General features: G+C 39.7%; 1 protein-coding gene across 6 annotated transcripts in view; it reads right to left on the minus strand.

The window, feature by feature from the left end:
- PKNOX2 (PBX/knotted 1 homeobox 2) overlaps window positions 1-13,696 on the minus strand; it is a 363,592-nt gene that overhangs the window by 134,711 nt on the left and 215,185 nt on the right. For 5 of the 6 annotated variants that reach the window (XM_051986748.1, XM_051986749.1, XM_051986744.1 and 2 more), the window contains one exon: window positions 13,049-13,159. The gene's annotated coding sequence lies outside the window, so the exon portion shown is untranslated. Of the gene's footprint in view, window positions 1-11,031; window positions 11,125-13,048; window positions 13,160-13,696 lie in introns of those variants that run through there. The other variant, XM_051986747.1, reaches the window with a different exon arrangement.

A 13,696-nucleotide genomic window follows, 5' to 3' on the forward strand; every position in this document is an offset into this window, starting at 1 on the left:
GGGAAAACAACATGTAAACATCTTTGTACAAACAAAAACATTCAAGATAAATTCCAGATGATTAAAAGAGGGAAGGCACTAACTCATTAAGAGGGACTGAGAAAAGCTTCTTGTAGGAAATGGGTTTTTAATTGAGACTTGAAAGCCCATAGGTGGGAATGAGGAGGTAGACAATTCTAAGTATGGGAAACAATCATTAAAAATGCACACATGTACTTGGATGTAGCTGAATGGCTGGCCAGACTCAAAGGCTAAACATCAGTTTGGCAGAAGGTCTCCAATGGAATGCCACAGGGATGCACTTATACTGAATTGTTTAACTTATTTATCAACTACTTAGCTCATGGCATATGTGGCAGTTAGATGCCAGAATAGAATGGAATTTGGAATAAATTGGAGTCAGGAAGGTAAACCAGAATTCAAATTCAGCCTTAGATACTTATTAGCTGGTCACCTAAAACTCTGTTTGCCTCAGTTATAAAACAGTAATTATAAAAGTAGTAATTATCTCCCAGGGTTGTTGTGAGGATCAAATGAAAAAATGTTTACAATAGTCCCTTCCCTTCCTCCCCAGAAGGCATGTTAATCAAATTTGCAGATGAAACAAAGATGGAAGGGACAGCTAACACAATGGATGCCAGAGTCAAGATTCAAGAAGATCTTGATGGGATCAAGCACTGTGCTGAACCTAAGAAGAGAAATTTAATAAGATAACTCATACTCAGGTTTAAATAAAGGTTAACTTCAAAAGTAGAGGACTGGAAAGACACAGATAGACAGTAGCTTGGAAATGAGAAGAGAATACCAGTAGGGTACAAGCTCAAGGAGTCAATAGAGTAATGTAAGCCTCCCAAACTCCAAAGAACAACCAAAATCAAAAATCAACCCCGCCCCCCCCCCATCAAACCCACCAGACCCTAATGCAATCTTGGGTAGCAATGAGAGGCACAGATTCAGGAACAAGGAACAATTATCTTATACTTTGCCTTGGCTAGAACATATCTGAAGTTCTAGAAACCACAATTTGAGAAGCATATTGGAAAACTGGAAAATGTCCAAAGGAGAGCAATCAAGATGCTGAATAGTCTTGAGTCTATATGGTGACTAATTGAAGGAACAGGAGATGTCTGGCTTGGAAAAGAAAAGATTAAGGAAAGGGGGTGAAGAAGTGATGATAGCTATCCAAAGATTTGATGAAATGCTGTATAGAAGAGGAATTAAACATTTCCTATTTGATCCCAGGGGATAGAAGCGGGAGTAATGGGTAGATGTTGCAAAGGCAAATTTGAGTTTGATGTCAAGGCAAATTTCCCAATAATTAGAATCTGGATATCAAATGTCTTACTTCAAAAGGTTTTAAAGTCATGGTTTCCTCCCACTAGAATCTTTTAGATTAAGATGACCAATTGTTTGTGCTAGAGTCAGAATTATTTTCATGCATGAAGAGAACTAGATAGGGACTGAGGTGAAGAAATATGATGCATTGGAAAAACCAATGGATTTGGAGTCAGAAAACCTAGGTTCAAATGCTAGCTCTAATATCACTTGTGAGACTTTGGGCTTGTTTATTATTCCTTTCAAGTCTGTTTCCTCATTTGAAAAATGAGGTAATTTGACACGGAGAGCCCTTTCTGTCCAACTTTAAAGCTATGATCCCTTTTAACAGATTATGGATGCAAAAGATTATTCACGATCGCAGATGAGGCGATTCTGTTTGTACAGTTTGTTTAACTGTTTTTCTTTGTTATACAAGAGGATTTTTGTATATGGGAGGAAAGGATTCTACCTAGAAATAACTGTGATATAAAACAAAAGGCACTAAAGAAGTTTAATTAAAAAATTACTCTCCTCAAAGATCATTGTCTCTAAGAAAGCTTCTCACATTAATGCCACCCTATTCTAGGTCTACATTTGTGTAGAGCTCACTATAGTTATAATTAGCTATGCAGCTCGTTCAAAAGTACTAGGTGTCTTACTTAGGTTTATTTCCTCTGTGTGTGTCCCATTTACTCACCCCCAGTATGGGACTCCTGAGGTATATGCTTTCTCTGATCTCTGCCTACAAGGTGGCCTCTGAGTCTCAAAGGCACAGAATTTCAGAGTGGGAAAGGAGATCAGAGGCCTCTCTGTGATGCATCTGAAAAGTGATCATCTAGCCTTTGATTAACAACTTCTAGAAAGGGGAAGTCTCCCAAAGCAACCCAGTCCACTTTGGATTCAATTCCTCCCCAATCCCCACCCCAGTGATATAAAGCTGCTATTAAAAGTTCATCATCAGGCATCAGACCAACACCTATTTTCTGAAGGAATTCTCTATATCATTCTCTGAGAGTGTAAGTGGGCATCCTGACACTGCTGAATATTTCCAGTTAAAAGACACTCTACCATTTCAGCAAACAAGTAAACTATTTCATTGTCGCAGACACCTACTTTCTAATAAAACTGCTGCCTTACATTGATCTGAAAATTGCCTCCCTGTAACTTGAAGCCAATGGTCCTTGCTCTGCCCTCAGGAGCAATTCAGGATCCCTTATTCCTTCCTCATGTGATACAAGCCCTTCAAATATATGAAGATAGCTACCATGTTTCTACTCATCTGCTCTTTTCCAGCTTTTCCTTGTTCCTTCAATAAGTCTTCATTTGACATGGTTTCAGTGCGATTCCAAGGCAATGGGAAGGTCCACCCTCTCTGGAAAATACTGCAGCCATCTCTTCCCTGATACTTAAAATTGCACCATTACAGCTTCATGTCTTTGGCTTTCTGCATGATTCTTCTTAAAATAACAACAGGACTAGGAGAATTAATACCTTTAGTCTTAGTATCATTTTGTCAAATGTTTGTTAAATCTTTAGATCAGGTTTGGAGATTGGGTAGACAAGAGATGGCAAAGAAGGCACTTGGAGAGGGGTAGGGATTGAAAGAATTAAAAAGGGAGACTGATGGCTAGGAAAATAAACTTTAGGATTTAATCATTTCCTGTAGGCCTGGTCATGATCGCCACCACATAGACAGCAGGGCTCTGTACCAGGTGGGTACTCATTCCCTAATGCTGACTGATTGACTGGGGCCATCTGGGATTGGGTCAGTGCCTCCAGTGTGGCTGGCTGGACCTCAGAGGCCCTGGTTCTCCCCCTTCCCCTTTTTGGCCAAGGAGAGAAACATGCCTTAGAGTTGTGACTATCTATCTCCATGTGTGTTTCTCCCTCCACCCCACCCAGCCGACTTCCCGGGGACCACACGCAGCTGCTGCAAAGTAGTCCCTGTTCTGAAGGAAAACTTAGCTATGACTCACATGCCAAGAGGTTCCTAGTTTTTACTCCTGCCAGGCTCAGAAGCTTTATGTTATTTAGGGCAGGGTCATTCCCACCTCTTCACCTTCCATCCCCACCCCCCACTTTCTCCCCCTCCCCTCATCCCCCTAAAACACCAGCTTCATGCCTTTCCTCCCATCCTTCTCTGGCTGAATTTTTTCTCCCTAGTCTCCTTCCTCTCTTCAAGCCCAGAGAGATTTTAGACAACAGTCTGGGCAGTAAGCCAGCTAGTACAAATTTGGAGACCAGCAGTAGGGTCATTACCCCAGCCTCCTCTGCAGACAGCAATTAAAGAGAGATGCAAAACCCTGGAGCAGCATCCTACCTCCCACCCCCCACAGGGGAACCCTGTCTCTCATGCCAGGGCCCATCCCCCTCACCTGCCAGTCCTAGAGATCGGGGTCTCCAGATCTAAGTTGTAGCATAGAAACCATCTATTATGCTTTAGTCTTTACAGTCACACTCACACAAGGTTGAGAATGATTGGTATGAACTTCACATCTTCCAATACAAGAAATGAAGTGGGGAGGGGGAGAGGGGAGAGGTGGAGGAGGAAGAATACACGTTTAATCTACTTTCAATGCCTTCCACTGGCCCAGATGCTTTTGTTTTGTGCTTTGTGGACAGAGAAAATTGTTGGCTAAATACCATTTTAAAAATAATGCTCTGTGGGCATTGTAAGCAGTATCCCAACATTCCAATTAAAAAATAAAATTATTCCCACCCATTAAAATAAATTTGACTCCTCGTAAGACTCTTAGAAGTCATTTTATCTAACTTCCTCATTGTACCAAAGAGATTAAGAAACTACAGAAAGATCAGACAGTAAATAGCAATGTCAAAATTTGAACTCAGTTGTCCTAATTCCAAATCAAATATACTCTCCATTATATTACTCTTCTTGAGAAAATGAAAGAGTGTTGCTGCACAATGGATGCTTGCCAGCTAAGACCTATGCAGATTCTCTGAATTAAAGAATATTTAATTCTCTAAACCTTTAGGAGATAGCAGTTAGTAAAAGACTATATGTAAATGTGAGCTTCCTTTTAGTTTTGTGAAATTCTTTATATATATTATCCCATTTGATCTTTATGATCATTTTACACCAAAAGAAACTAAGACACAAAGATATTAATGATATGTCCAGAAAGAATCTCACAATTGATCATTTATGTCAAGTGGTATTCAACCCAGGTATTTCTAAGTACAAGCCCAGTACTCTATCTACTACACACCATAAGGGAGTTTCCCTCCAAAATAAAAACCATGGTTAGGAAACCAAGGTTTAGGAGAGGATGCACAGGTAAAAGAAACCAAATATCCAGATCCACCCTGGGCTATGCTAAGAAAATATTAACCACAGTTGGTGGATAAAACAAAAGGGGAAGGCATGCTGCTGGGTATGTGATGATACCTCCCAGAGCTTAGGAGACTTTAAGGGTCATACTAGCCATTGGACCAAATTTTGCTTGAAGGCCTGCTATGTCCAGTAGGCCTATAGCCAAGGTAGCTCTCGACTGCTATCTTTAAGTCATTAATTCTCTTTTAAAAGTCTGTATCACTGAAGTTAGAAGTCCAGGAGTGGGGAGAGGGATCTGTTCACTTCCAGCAGTCACAGAGAAAATGAAATTGTTCAAGTCAATAAGAAGCTTCCCCCTGGGTCAAAGCTTATCCAAAAAACAGGTTTGGGTGGGTGATGTATATTCAAGTGTGTCTATGAGAAGAGTGGGAGTGGTGGGGAAGAAGTTGCAAAGGATGAAAGAAGAATAAAGCCCATTTAAGAATGACTGGAATGGATCCAGACAGGGAGGAGCTGATGGAGTCATGATTTTAGGAAAATCCCTGCCCCACTGCAGAAATGGAGAAGCTCAAAAGGAAAATGGCTGTAAATTTCTCAGTACTATCCAAAGAAGGAAGTTCTTCCTATCCATTTCCCATCCTCATGGTCAGTTCTGTTGTTTAGTCATTTTTCAGTTCTGTACAACTCTGCGTGACTCCCTTTTGGGGTTTTCTTGGCTAAGAAATTATTTTGCCATTTCCTTCTCCAGCTCATTTTACAGGTAAAACTGAGGCAAATGGGATTGAGTAAATTGTCCAGGTCACACAGCTAGTAAATGTCTGAAGATAGATTTGAACTCAGGTGTTAAAACACCAACAGATAGGTGTGATACACAGTATTACATGATGAGTGCATGAGAAAGGTATAAAATTAAGTGCCACCTAAAGTTTCAGGGAAAGATTATTTATAACCAGAAGAATCCGTGAAGTCTTCCAGGAAGAGGTAACATTTGTATTAGGATTCAAAGGATGAAGTAGTACATTCTAGCCATAGGAAATGCATATGAATAGAACACTGAGTGGAGATGGCAGTTAATATGTCGTAGGGACAAAACAAATCAACAAGTTTAGATAGAATCTAAAGCAATAAAAATTGATTAACCTTTTACTATTATACAAAGGATGCTGGGTGCAGAAGATACAAAGAACTTGGCATCAGGAACCTTACAATCTTATAGAAACCAAACATAAATCACAGATTTCAGAACTATAAGAATCTTTGGGGATGATCTAGTCATTTTATATGAGAAAATTGAAGCTCAAAGGTGTTATGACTTGTCAGCTATGGCATAGAAGAAGAAGATTTGGGTTTAAGTTTCATTCCTGCCACTTAATAGCATATAATTGATCAATACTTTTCTCAGCTAGAAAATAGGGATAATAAATTATAACTTTATAGGGTTATGAGGATCTAATGAGAAAATCTATATAAACAGCAAAGAACTATACAAATGTTGGTAGCAGCTAGGTGGCGCAGTGGATGGGATGTCTGGTTCAGAGACAGGAAAGTCATCTTGGTGAGTTCAAATCCAGCCTAAGAAGTATTGTAGTGGACTCTGGGCAAGTTACTTAATTCAGTTTGTTTCACTTACCTCATCTATAAAATGAGCTGGAGAAGGAAATGGCAAACCATGCAGTTCTCTGCCAAGAAAACACCAAATGAAGTCATAAAGAGTTGGATGTGACTGAATAAAAAAAAGACAAATGCTGCTATCATTCTCCAAAGCCAGTAAACTATATACCCTTTGCCTGATAGCACTACGAGGTCTATATCTCAAAGAGAGAAAAGAAATAGTAAAAGGACCTATATGTACAAAAACATTAATAACAGCTCTTTTGTATTGTCAAAGAACTGGAAATTAAGGGTAAACTTCATTTGGGGAATGGTGTGTATACACACACACACACACACACACACACACGTATATGTTTATTTGATTAAACTCCAATGCAAAGCAATGGAATGAGGGGGACCTTGACTCTTTCCTCAATTCTTTCTATTAGTCTATAAACTTTTTTTTTTTTTTTGTGGCCAAAACATTGTGTCTACTACACTCTATAGCTGACAAATCCCAGTCTCTTTGAGGTTTAATTTTCTGATATAAAATAAAGTTAGGCTAGATTATCCTCAAAGTTTCAGTGAATTTTTTCTTTCAAAGTTCTATGAAGATTTTGCAGAGTGAAATGAACAAAACAGAGGAGAAACAGAGAAATCAAGGGGACCACTTGGTTAATATTCCCAAGGCAATAATAGTCTTCAACAGTGGCAAAGAGAAAAACTACTGGCCAAAGCAGAAAGGCTGATTGTTTTTCTATTTTTCTCCCCAATTTCATCACACTGCCCAAGAAAAAAGACATGACCAGTAGTGATTGGAAGCAAAAAATGGCAACTGAGAACACAGTTCCTTCCCAAAGGGCAATGAAGAGCTTTATACTCTGGTCTTGCATTAGACTATGAACTCCTCCAGAGCAGGAACTTCCTGGTATATAATATGTGTTTAATAAATGCTAATTGACAGACTGACTCCCTGAGCTTTTTGCTCTAGTCTGGGACCAAATTTACCTCTAACTGATGGTAGACCAGTTCACATGGTGATGGAATAAAAGCAGACCAGAGAAAGCTAAAAGATAAACCCAGAGTCAAGGCAGAGGCAAGAAGGAACGATTTACCGCAAGCATTTCAAACTTCAAGAAATGATGAGCAGGAACATTTGGGGGGGAAATACCTTAAGGCACCCCTGAGTGTTTGCTGTTTTTCCTAACTGATCAGTTTAATCCAGAAAAGATTTGATAACATGGAGATGGAGATTTGTTGTATGCCATTTTTGGCCCATGATCTCAATTACTCACTTGGGATCTTAGTGCCTATGAAATAAAGTCTGAATTTCGTGATCAGATAGGCATTCAAGAGTCTCTATGATCTAGCTCTAATCCTATGATTCTACATTCTCCTAAGTAAATCACCCTTTCTAGTAACATTAGTCTCTCTTTTATCCCTCAGAAATATGTTCCACACTCCTACTTCCTTACCTTTGGTAACATTTTTCCCTCCTGGAATGCTGCTTTTGCAACTTTTTAAATTCTATCCATTATTCAAGTCCCAGCTCAAAATCTACCTCCTCATTGAAGCAAGTTTTCCAAATTAAAATAATTTCATTTTACTCTAAATTTGGCTATATGAATGTTACACAGAATGGGTAATAAATATTTACTGATTAGCTGATCACCATGCATTCGGCATTGATTATATGCTATCTTGTATCATTATTAATATTATAGATAAAACTTAATAATATAAAATAAAAATGTATTAGTAAACTTTTGTACAGAAATAATTTACAGCCATGAGGACAAAAAGAGGCTGCAAGGATTTTTGCTTTGTTTCTTCCTAGACTATAAGCTTCTTGAGGGCTGGGACTGCTTTTTATATTAATTATTTGTCTCTACTTAAAGTATCCATTATTGGATACAATAGAGGGACTCACTAAAAGCAGTATGTGATGGTGGAAAGAGCTCCAATCTTGAAGTGAGGAGACCAGGATTCCAGTTTTAGCTCAGCTGCTAATAGCTACATGTGACTGTGGGCAAACTCATTATACTTCTCTCAACCTCAATTTCCTGCTGTATAAAAAGAAATTTAGACTAGATGGATCTCTAACATTCCTTCCATGTATTCCAAAAGGGTCGTTTGATTCGTAGAAGAAGGTTTTTCTTAGAGCTGAGATGGACCCAATCAGCTCGTTCACCCCAACTCTGATCTCCAAACTCCAGGGTTTGGAGAAACAAGCTGGGGGAGGAGGGAGAGAGAGACTCACTCTGGCTTAATTCCAAACAAGGGAAGATAGTTCTGGGAAACCCTGCCTCGGAGGATCTCAACAGTGAAGAGTCCTCATCCTCAGCTTTAGGCAATGCCTTTTCTCCCCGCCCCACACCTGCTTTCTCAGGATATATGTAGGGAGGCTGTTGGGCGGAACGTCCTGAATGAGTGCAGAGATGGAGATGGGACTCCCGGCAGAGATTCAACTCAAGAGTGATGGGCGTTTTAGAGAAGAAATTGTTCTTGCCCTCCTAGAGTCTACACTCTAGTTTAATAGGGGGAATATGGCTCATACACAGATAAGGCACAGTTAGTGTTTTAGAGAGAGCCCAAACAACATAACATAGGAGAGAGTGGAGAAGGGTCTCCCGGGGTGATCTTCCTCTCTGCTGCCATCCCGGCCACCTCCGAAAGAATCACGTAGCTCACTTGCCTTCGTGCCAGGGCAGTTGTGCATGCGCTGTACCCCTTCCTCCCTGCACACTGTGCTTCCCCCCACCCGCCCTGGGTGTGCAGGCACTAGAGAGTTGTGCTGGGGTTTTGTTGCTTCCATGAGGAGATCATTAACAAGGCTTATTTTTAAATCGTAATTGCAAAATGTAAATGCTCCCCAAACTGATGTGTAATTGCTACCCCCTCCACCCCAGCCTTTCCTCTTCGGTGCCAGCTTCACAAGGAGAGAATTAGAAAATAAAAAGGGGGTGGATTATGTAAGCAAAACGTTTTTTAAAAAAAGAGAGCGAGAGCGCTGAGAATGTAAGCAAGACAGCTGGTGGCTTCTCTGATTGTCACACGCACACACTTCCCAGCATTAGCAGCAAAAAAAAAAAAAAAAAAAAAAAAAAAAAAACCCAACACCCCACCCTTGCCAATTGTGCCCATCAAAAGCTCAGTGTCAAGTGTAGAGTCCCCAGAACAGACAGTACAGACACATAGTGGACAAAAGGGGGCCCTGGACCACCGGAGGGGCTGATGGGGACTGCTTGGAAAGAGGCTCTTGGGATGGTGATCAGTACTTTCAAAGGTTTGAGATCTTCACTCAGAGGGGAATGAGGGCTGTGTGCTGGGCTCTGAAAGCATCTCAGTTTTCATCAAAACCCAGACAATTCTGTGGATGGTGGTGGACACCTTTCCTGGCACAATTTCTTCAAGGTCCAGATCTTTTGTACCTTCTTTCTTCCTCCTGTGCTGCTCAATCTCCATTACAGCACACCATGTCACATCTGTGAGTCAATGTGGTGTAAGGGAAATAGCCTGGACTTAGAACCAGAAGAAAAACACCTCAATTCTTGGTCTATGCTTACTAAGCTGTGTGACTCTGAAAAAGTCACTTAACCCCTGAACTGCATAAAATGGAGATAATAATATTTGTACTACCTGTATTACATGGCTATCATGAGAAAACTGCTTTGTAAATCTTCAATTGACACATAAATGGGAATATTTGATATTAATCCTATCTCCATCCTCTCGAATTTGATGGTACACAAAGAGCTAAATAAGAAGAATCGGATAAAATGGGTATGAGCACTAAGTTTGAATTCCAGAACTGATGCTCAGTTGTGTGATCTTAGGCTTTCTGCCTTCCTATCTCTAAGTCTTGATTTTCTCATTTGTAAAATGAAATGGTTGGACTTTGAAAAATCCTTCAAACTCTCAAATTCTTATATAATGAATCTTTGAATCTCCAAGGGAAATTTCTAGAATAGATGAAAGAAAAGTGGGGGACCTGATAAGATTTTCCAAATTTTATGCCTTCTCTAGCAACACCCTTCATTTCAACCCTCAGTTTAATATATCCCAAACACACAGCAATATCCTCTTTCCCTCAATCATCTCATAATGTCCCCTCTCTTAATTCCTGGCCAAAATGCAGCATTTCCCATAAAGAAAACAAAAATGAGTGTCATTGTTTGCCCAAGCCCGTCATATCCTAGGCAGGAGGAGTTTTGGGCCCATAATTGAATTTGTGGTTGTAATAACCGAGTTCCTTGTCTCTTTATTGCCTACGGACATAGAATGGCCCTTGGAATTGAAGACTGGCCAAGGGATATCTTTTTCCTGACTGTTCCACAGAGGAACTGTGATCTCTCCCTCCAGGGAAACCAGAAAGGGCTTTTGAGAACAAAGGGAAAGGATCCCAGATGGTGATTGGGGTGTACAGGATCATAAGAGAAAGTGATGAGGAGATAATATTTCATGGAAGGAAGTGGAATGAGGAGAGCCAATTTCACTGTCCAGTCCTAGCTCTCGGGTTGCTAATTGGATCTCTAGGTATAGCAATGGCTTCTCTATAGTTATCATCATCATCATCACCACCATCATCACCATCATCAACACAATCAATAAAAACTTCACATAGGGTAGTGGGCAAAACAATGGGGTATAGAAGTGATTCTATGGCATGGGAGACACTGACACAGGACCCCAGCATGGCGTGCCCTCATCAGAGAAGGTGCCGTGCTCTATGAGCAAAGCAGAATTGAAGTAGCTCAGAAGAAATGGGACACACATAAAGTTACAGAATCTGCCCCCCATGCTCGTTGGAACTATTTGTAGCCAACCTGTAGCAGAGTACTTGTATTGGTCTGATCAGCCAGTCAGATGCACTGACTTGACTCTAGCATAGTGATGCTATTTTGGTCTTCTTCGACAACCTTGGGAAGATAAAGAAGAAAAACAAGATACAATTCCTACCTCTGAACATCTTACGATCTTGTTCAGAAGCTTCCAAAGTGGAGGCCCTGATTTGACTACAACATGGGACTTCACACTATCCAAAAGTTAATGAAGGGACTGGGTCACCACATAGCCACGATTACAACCCAGCCATAACCACAACTACAAACATCCATTCCGGCTGAATACTTCCCTACTCTGTCCCCTGCCACCACTGTTCTAAGTCTTAAGCAACACTTTCTATACCAGCTGTCATCTGCTAGGGACAATTATAACTTAATCCCTATCTAGGTAACCAAAACAGCCAACAGCAGATGCCTCTGGGTTAATCCATCCCCATTATGTTTTCCTTCCTCAACCTTCTTTAACCTCAAGACACAAGTCACTTAATTGCCCTCTACCTCAGTTTCCTCATCACCACTTTATACTTAAGGAAATCAAAGCTCAAAGAAATTGTGATTTATGTATGATCACATCAACCATTAGGATCAGTGCCTCATGATTCCAGGCACAGTGATTTTTCTAGTAGACCTACCCAGGTGTCATCCTAGACTCTTAACTCTCATCCCTAAAGTCCAATAAGTTAATAATCTTATTTTTTATCAAGCAATCAACACTTATTAAGCACCTACTTATATCCCAAGCATTCTAAGCACTGGGGATACACAAAGAAACAAAAAAAAATCCCTGCCCTCAGGGAGCATACAATTTATTTCCATAACATCTCTCATCTATCTCTCTGTCTATTTATCTACCTATTGATCTACCGATTCTTCTTTTCTTTAACACTACTTTTACCCTGTGGTAGGTCTTCATTACCTCATCTCTTAAATATTTCAATGGTTTCCTGATTGGGCTCCCTGCCTCAATTGTTTCCCAACTCCAATCTATCTTCCATTTAGCTTATTAACTTAATTATTTATTATTTTAAAGTTAATTTTATTAGATGTATATATAATTACTATAATTAAGGTAATAGTTAACTTAATATATTCCTAAAGCATAAATCTGATCAGTTCAACCTCTCGCTCACTCTCACATACATATTCAATAAATTTCAGTGGCTATTCATTGTCTCCAAAACCAAATATAAAGTCCTCTATTTCACTTTTAAAGCCCTGGGTTTCTCCTACCTGTCCAATATTCTTATACTTCACATCCTCCATGGACTCTGCAATCCAGTGACATGAAACTCCTTCCCATTTACACTAGACATTTTATCTCTAGATTCTTAGCATTGACTCAGATTCTCTGCCTTTCCCTCCATCTCTATCTACTAGTTTCCCTGACTTACTCCTAACCTCAACTAAAGTCTCACCTTATAAAAGACACTTTTTTCAATCCTCCCTAATGCTACTGATTTCCTTCTCTTGGTCATCTCCAATTTATCCTGAATGTGAAAAGTTGCTTGAAGGTTGTCTTTTCCATTCAACTGTAAACTGCTTCAAGCATAAACAATCTTTTGCCTTTCTTAGAATTCCTAGTCATTAGCTTACTAATGCTTACTAACTCTTGACTCACTACCTAGACTTCTAAGTCATTCAAGGCAAGAACATTTTAAAGTAATTACAATGTATATTGGAAGTATATTGGACTATATTGGCAATAAGGACTACTTACAGAAAAGAGAATCACCTTGGGCTAGAGTCAAAGCTTTGGCTACACTTGAACATTCAAAAACATTACTCTCATTTGGTATGTTTGGGCTCTAGCAGGAAAATCCTCCTCCCAATTAACTATACTTTAGTCTGGTCCATAACTATATCTTAGGACTGATTACCACAACATTTTTGCAGAGGCCCTTGCCAGTAGCAACTGGAGAAGAAATGAGGAGTGGAGGAGGGGAAGAAAGATATTATGAGTTATGTGTTTTGTGTTAAAAGGTACAAAGGCATTTCTTACTATTTGTGGTGCTCCCAGGTTGCCTCTGGGACTGTCCACAGGAGGGTTATTCTTCTCTTCTCACTTCCAAGCTGGGCTAGAAATTCTTTCTTTTCACCAAGGACAAAATGCCTGCAAAGAAAGCAACAATTAATGGTCAAAAAATGGAGATGGGGAATAAATAGGGATGATTCCACAGTAGTGATATCCTATATAATTCAAGTGGTTGTCCATCAATTTCCCCTAAGATTTAAGTCAAAATTTAAAGAAAATCATAATAATTAACATTTTAAGTTGTTTAGATTTTAAAAAATCTTTTCTTCACAATAACCCAGAATAATAGAAATATTATCATGCCCATTTGAGAGGCAAGAATACTGAAATTCAGGGATATTAGATGACTTGCCACTACTCATACTGCCACTGAGTATCAGGGCTTAGCAACATCTTTTACCTGCAGTTTCATCTTCTCATTTTATGACTGAGGTCCAGAGAAATTAAATAACTAGTCCAACACTGTACAAGTAACAGTAATAGGAACACACCAGGTCAGCTGACTCAAAATCCAGTGGACTTTTTACAATGCCATATATACCTCCCATACATTTGAAAACTGAAAAGTTCCAAGGTCCTAGACCTAGAGCAACTTTGAAGAATGGAGTTAATTAT

The sequence above is a fragment of the Antechinus flavipes genome, chromosome 3 (genome assembly GCF_016432865.1).
Source record: "Antechinus flavipes isolate AdamAnt ecotype Samford, QLD, Australia chromosome 3, AdamAnt_v2, whole genome shotgun sequence".
NCBI classification, from domain to species: Eukaryota; Metazoa; Chordata; class Mammalia; order Dasyuromorphia; family Dasyuridae; genus Antechinus; species Antechinus flavipes.